This window comes from Pristiophorus japonicus, unplaced genomic scaffold (genome assembly GCF_044704955.1).
Source record: "Pristiophorus japonicus isolate sPriJap1 unplaced genomic scaffold, sPriJap1.hap1 HAP1_SCAFFOLD_596, whole genome shotgun sequence".
Classification (NCBI taxonomy): domain Eukaryota; kingdom Metazoa; phylum Chordata; class Chondrichthyes; family Pristiophoridae; genus Pristiophorus; species Pristiophorus japonicus.
This window is the reverse complement of record NW_027254505.1, coordinates 167,626-174,448: the sequence shown is the minus strand read 5'-3', so window position 1 is coordinate 174,448 and position 6,823 is coordinate 167,626. Positions and strand designations below refer to the sequence as shown.

At 45.3% G+C, this 6,823-nt stretch overlaps 1 non-coding gene across 1 annotated transcript; it reads right to left on the bottom strand.

The window, feature by feature from the left end:
* Positions 1-2,464: 2,464 nt before the first annotated feature.
* Positions 2,465-2,537, bottom strand: trnak-cuu (transfer RNA lysine (anticodon CUU)). The gene has a single exon. It is a non-coding gene; the product is annotated as a tRNA-Lys (tRNA).
* Between the last annotated feature and the right edge of the window lie 4,286 nt (positions 2,538-6,823).

The following is a 6,823-nucleotide window of genomic DNA, read 5'->3' as shown; positions in this document are numbered from 1 at the left end:
CAATCTTTGAAATTTCACCAAGCAAAGAAATGATGAATCCAACTGTCCCTGTAATCCTTTTGTTCAGGTTTAATCACAGGAATATCTGCAGTCAGGAGCTGAAAAGTAATTAAAACCAACGACTGGCTTTGGGACAATCAGTATACTTTGTCACAGACAAGGCACCGGAAGGCTGGAAGGTAGATCACACCGGTTGTGGGAGAGCTGGTTGGTGGTGACATGGAAGTGTCTGCAGTGTGTGGGACCAGACTGCTTCCACACATCCACAGTGAATGTCCCACCCTTTATTTGGGAAAAGTACAACTGAGAGTGGACAAGTTCCATCCCGGTCGGAGCAATCTGAAGCTTGAACTGACTGACACCCTGGTTTGGGATGTCTTACAATTTACATTTAAGTTAGTCTCTGTGGCGCAATGGGTTAGCACGTTCAGCTATTAACTGAAAAGTTGGTGGCTTGAGCCCACCCAGGGACGATGCCTTTAACTGTTTTTTCCCCGAGGATTCGGTGCCGCACAATTCCAGGTTGTCATTGTGCGTTTTGGCTGCACGAATATATTCCGCAAACATTGCCAGCTGTGCTGTTATCCAGTGAATTCCCACTCCAATACTTTTATGAACATTTAGTTCATGGAAAACGATAACAATTTTTTACATGGACCATGGTCCTCCATCCAGTCCACGAGAAATAAATTATGTTATTGTGTTTAAAGGAACTGGTGGAAATTGTCTGACCGATCGTTATGGCTTTGCTCAGATTCTGAGAGTCAACAGTTTGCGAAGAATTATCTCATGGCCAATGCCAAGCGTGAAAATGTCTCTCAGCATTTGTTCTCGAAATCCCTCAAATTTGCAATGTCCTGCGAGGCGCCTTAATTCGGCGACATAGCTCGCCACTTCCTGGCCCTCCGACCGTTGGTACGTGTAGAACCGATACCTCGCCATCAGATCGCTTTCTTTAGGATTTAGATGCTCGCGGACCAGCGTACACAATTCTTCATAGGATTTAGTTGTTGGTGTCACCAGAGCTAGAAGATTCTTCATGAGGCCATAGGTTGCTGCCCCATAGACGGTAAGGAGGATCGCCCTTCATTTGGCAGCGTTCTCGTCCCCTTCCAGCTCACTGGCCACGAAGTATTGGTCGAGTATCTCCACAAAGGCTTCGCAATCATCCACTTCTGAGAACTTCTCCAGGATACCAACTGTTCCTTGCATTTTTGCGTGGTTGTTCATTGTCTCGTCGCCAATTGATACGCTCATAATAAAGGATGAAACTTAGTATTGTGAATAATGAGTAAGTGTGACCTTAGCTCCTTTAATAAGACTCCAGAGTACAGGTACCTCATGGGTGGCCTGCTTACATACTGTGCTCCCAAGGGATACTGGGATCCCTTGGGACTCCAACATGTAGGCCCTCTGGTGGTGGTGTGTACAGGTTGTCATGGGTTAAATACATAACACAAGATGTGTACAGAAATCAACCATCAAAAGCCCTGTCATTAGCCACAGGGGTTTCCTGCAATTTTCTGATCGCAAAGCGCTTTCAGTCCTTGTCCTTAAAATTGCAGACGCAGAAATTGGGGAGTTTAATGACTTTAAAAGGAGGACATTGTTGTTTGGTGCCGTTCTGGTCAGAGAAATGTTTGTGAAAGGAACTTTTTGCAGAGAGAGGGATTGAGCATTTCAGCTTGTTCCTGAACACTTCTCTCTGGGCACTGAGCTCAGCAGCAGTTTCTGTCGTGTGGAGGCGATCACATTTCCCTCACACGTGAAAAGTTCCCGGTTCAAGCCTGCGCAGAAACATTATTTCTCAAACAAAAACTTGTCTGCAATAAAATTAAATAAAAGCTGTTTTGGATACATTGTTGCATGAGCAATGCACATTTAAAACCAGTCTCCTCAAATACAGATTGTGTAAAATCAGATCGGGGATAAAACTTCATCAAGGATTAAAGTTTAATGAATTATTAAAGTTCACTTATTGAAGTTTTGACTGTCCCTGTCAGCATTTCTTTCATTCTGTGAAACAACACTATCGGTTTACACCAGCAGATCTAAGCTGCATTTGAAACACGCAAACAACTCATTAATTATTCGCTTTTCCCCAGTTCCAGAGCTCAGAGGGTTATTGTCCATCCCTGGGATACAAGCTACCTCAGACCCAGGCCAAAGCTCCCCGTACACCGAGCACAGGCTCAGGAAAACACCGGGGGAGAGGTTATCCCGGTCACTGGGCCTTCCAGCAGCCCTGAACAAGCGCCCGGTCTGAAACTTTCCAGAGTAATAACTTGTAACTGGAACATCTAACAGTAAGGACGGCCGAGCGGTCTGAGGCACTGCTTTCAATATTTGATTAAATTATCAACTCTCCCTCAGTTCGCATTTTTATCATTGTGCAAAAGAAGATCATGGGTTCATTAATGATATTTACCCGCGAAAGCAACATAAAAGTTTAATGAAAAGTAATCGCGCAACGTGGGGCTCGAACCCACGACCCTGAGATTAAGAGTCTCATGCTCTACCGACTGAGCTAGCAGGGCTTCTCAACATTTACTCTGTCAATCCCCTTCAGAATATTGTCTGTTTCAATGAGATCACCTCTCATTCTACGAAACTCCAGCGAGTATCGGCATATTCTACACAATCTCTCACCATAGGACAGTCCTCTCATCCCAGGAATCAATCTGGTGAACCTCCATTGTACCACCTCCAAGGCAAATATATCCTTCCTCAGATAAGGAGACCAAAACTGTGCGCAATACTCCAGGTGTGGTCTCACCAGGGCCCTGCACAATTGGAGCAAGACTTCCTTACTCTTGCACTATGGGCGGAATATTAGGTGCTATGGGCCGAATATCCTGTTTTTCTGCTGATTCTACGGTTGTATAAAAAGTTATAAAAATTCAACAGTCACTCAGCAAATATATTTGTATTTCCTTCAGTGTGCAACACATGTGGGTGGATTAATGATGATTGAAACAATTATTCAGTATCTCACAGACTTGAAATATATTTGTCAGCTTGCTTTGTAAAAATGCTTTCTCTGACCGGGAATCAAACCCAGACCACGGCAGTGAGAGCACCAGATCCTAACCACTAGACTACCAGGGAACACTGCTTGCAGCCTCTGCGATAGCTTTAAATATAGTCAGCTTACAATCACAGCTGAGAATTGTGCGGTGACACGGGGTGTAACTGGATTTGCTGGGAGCAGCGTGGAGGCCCCGACCTGCGTGAGAACACCAGCGGCAGGTCGGGACCATAAAAGGAGCGGTGAGCGGCGGCCTGGGAGCAGCGTGGTGGTGTACCACGGCAAGGTACAGCGCGAGCTGGTGCAGGAGGGCGACGGCAGCGAAGTGTGATGTCATCAAAGTCCAGGTCGGTGATTGGAGCGTGGGCAGGTACAGCAGGAGCAGTGAGAGACTGTGGAGGGATGTGATCGGGGCCCAGGGGCGGCGTGAGTTCAGGGCCAGGGGCCCAGGGTGTCGAAATCTCGACCTCCGAAAAGAATGACTCCGACACTTACAGCTCCGGTAGAAGTTTCCTATTTAATTTACTTGCTCGCAAGGGGTAGGTCACAGTCAGTCAAGGGCTAAGTGAACACCTCCGAAATGGTTCAGTTTAACAAGATATTTATACAGTAAAACCAAAGTTCTGGCCTCTCCCTGTGTATTGCTCTGTCTCACAGTCAGTGAATACAGATAAAGAGTTAATTACTATATCCTGGTCCTGACATGGTGTCCAGATATTTCCTTTTGTCAGGGTTATCAGAAAGCCAAACGGCCATTACTCCATGAGTCATAGGTAATGGGCTATCACCTGTCTTGTATTGTGTCAGGATTGTTTCAATTTCCTGGTCAGTTTATCTGTTTGCATCAAATGGATGAGGTCTCGGAGAGAGATAATGGCTAGAAGATAAGGGTGGGGTGACATGGAACTCCTGTAGTGTAGACAATAGGAGAGCACCATGGGGGGTTACTTGTCTCAGCATGACTTGTCTCCTAGCTGTCTGATGGCCATCAGCCATCTAACAGCAGGTTTAGCTGTTTATGCAAGCTGACTGCTAAAATGCAGAAAGTTCTGGAAGGGCCAGGACTCCATTTTAATCAAAAGGCACACAAATAGCGTATGGTATCAGCTTAGATAAAAATACTTTCCACATTCCCCCATTTTGTCCTTCACAAGGACAACTCAATCCATTCTGATCTTGTACAGTCTCTCCATTTCCATTTCCACACAAGAGCCTTCAGCAGTTGTTGCTACCATAACTCTAGCCGTGGTCTCGGTAGGTAACATCGTTTCTCCCACCCTGGCACAGCAACACTTAACGACGACAAATAATAGATACAGGGCGAAGACTATCAGCAGGAATATGATCAAACCCTGTACCACAGATTTCCCCAGGGCTCCCAACCATCCTGATGTTTTCAGCTAGACTGCCGATATCTTCTGATTTATCTGGGATATACGTACAGCATTCTTCACCTATTAATGCGCATGTTCCTCCCTCCTTGGCTAGGAGATAATCTAAGGCCATACGATTTTGGAGAGCCACTGTTCGAATAGCTACCATTTCATCATTTATCCCTTCAAAGGCTTGGGAAGTTGCATTGGCTACTGATTCTACTAAGTTAGCCAGTTCCCGTAACTGCCATTCGGTCGATGCTATTCCATAGGGTGGCACCATTACCTTGAATATTCCGTTTAGCCACGTCAAATCCCGTTTAAATCTATGACTTCCATAGGCCTCCCTTAGAGTCCTTACTGATCTGATAAGGGGTACCACATATCCTAAGTAACAGGACCCTGTCCAGTTGGCTGGTAACCATGGGTAGGCTTTATGGCCACAAATAAAGTAGGTGCAATTATAGGACGTCAGCTCCTGGTCCTTTCGCACTGTCCCTACTCGAGTGGTCTCACCTTCCCACCCTTTACCTGGGGCTTTGTTATGGACCGTTGTCCAGCCAACGGTTGCTATCTTTCTCTCAGTGGGATTAGTTGTGGCTTGCCATTTAATCATTTGGGAACACTTGCTGCGTCCCATTTCTGGTCCTTTAGTTTCATTACTCACTCGGCATATTATACCTTCAGGATTTCCTATTCTGGGAGTAATGCTTAGGAAGGGAGGCTGATGGTTATTATCATAATTGGGCTGGTACCATCCCTGGAAGGCTGTAAGTTTATACTCTGCCGACCTCCATTCTGTTTGCTCCTTCGTTTCTGGCCCCTTAGTTAGTTTTGTCCTGTTTTGCACTGTCAACCATTCTACCATTTCTGATTCGTTAAAGGGGACAGATCTCAGGGGAATACCCCCCCTGGAGTGGACAGGTACATGGGAACATATCCAACAACTCGACAAGTTTCTTTCTTGAGCATACCTATGACTCAGAGCCATAAATACGTTTACGTGCAATTCCCTTCGGTGGCGGGTCTGTACCCCTGGTGTAATCAATAATGTGAAGTAAAACCCTGTCAAGCCCAGCACCATCAGTCCCCATAGTCCATACAGTTCCTTATTCAGTCTTCCTTTTTCTGTTCCTCTGATTCCTTCGTCCCTTCCTCCTGGTCGGGTGCCCGTTTGCAATGGGATGCGTGGATCCATGTTGGTCTTTCCTTTACCTTGATTGCAGTATTGGTCGCCAGCAAGACCTGGTATGGTCCTTCGAATCTTGGCTGTAGACTGCTTTTCCTTTTAAAAATCTTGATGTAAACGAATTCCCCTGGCTCCAGGTTATGACACTTCCCTTCCGCTGGCTTGACTTGGGCTTCCTTTACCTGTGAATGAAAGCTGGAAATACATTTGGTTAGTGCAATACAATAATTCAACATATTTTCCTCCATTTTGTGGATGTCCATCTGTTTTGCAGTAAATGGTGCTGTAAAAGGTAGTCGTTGGGGACGTCCCATAACTATCTCATGCGATGACAGGTCTGTTGTTCTGTTGGTTGCAGATCGCATTACCATCAAAGCTAAGGGCAGCAGTTCTGTCCATTTCAGTCCAGTGTCATTGCATAGTTTTGCCAGCTTATTTTTAAGCATTCCATTATATCTTTCAACAAGTCCAGCTGATTGTGGATGATAACTGCAATGAAAACGTTGATTAATCTGTAAAGCTTTACACATTTCTCTTATAACAGTTCCCGTGAAATGTGACCCGTTATCACTGGAAAGCTTAGCAGGGATTCCGAAGCGCGGTACAATTTCTTTTAACAAACATTTAGCAACAGTAGTGGCATCGGCCTTTTTACATGGAAAGGCTTCAATCCATCTAGAGAACACATCTACAATAACTAATACATACTTGAATCCCATACACATAGGTAATTCAATAAAATCCATTTGTAAATGTACAAAAGGCCCGACTGGATTTGAGTGGGAGGCAGATTTTACTTTTTCCGTCTTACCCGGATTCATTGTCTGACAGGTAACACAATTTTCACAGATTTGTTTTGCAATTGCCGAAATACCTGGTGCATACCAAGTTGCCAAAATATAATCTGCCAATCCCCCTTTGCCTGCATGTGTGAATGTATGAACACATCGGGCAATCCATGGAAGTAAGGATCTAGGGGCCACCACGCAGCCGTCATGGTGAACCCATATTCCTTCTGGATTTTTATAACATTGATCCTTCGTCCAGGTCACCACCTCCTCCGTACTGGCCTGTGTCTGAAAGGCCAACACGTCATTAATAGTGGGTGGCGGGTCTGAGCAATTATTTTTCCTTAGTGGGAACAATGACACCTGCATCCCCCCTTTTGACAGAGCTGCTGACTTAGCTGCATTATCAGCTCTGGCATTCCCAAGTGCCACCTCATTCGACTGG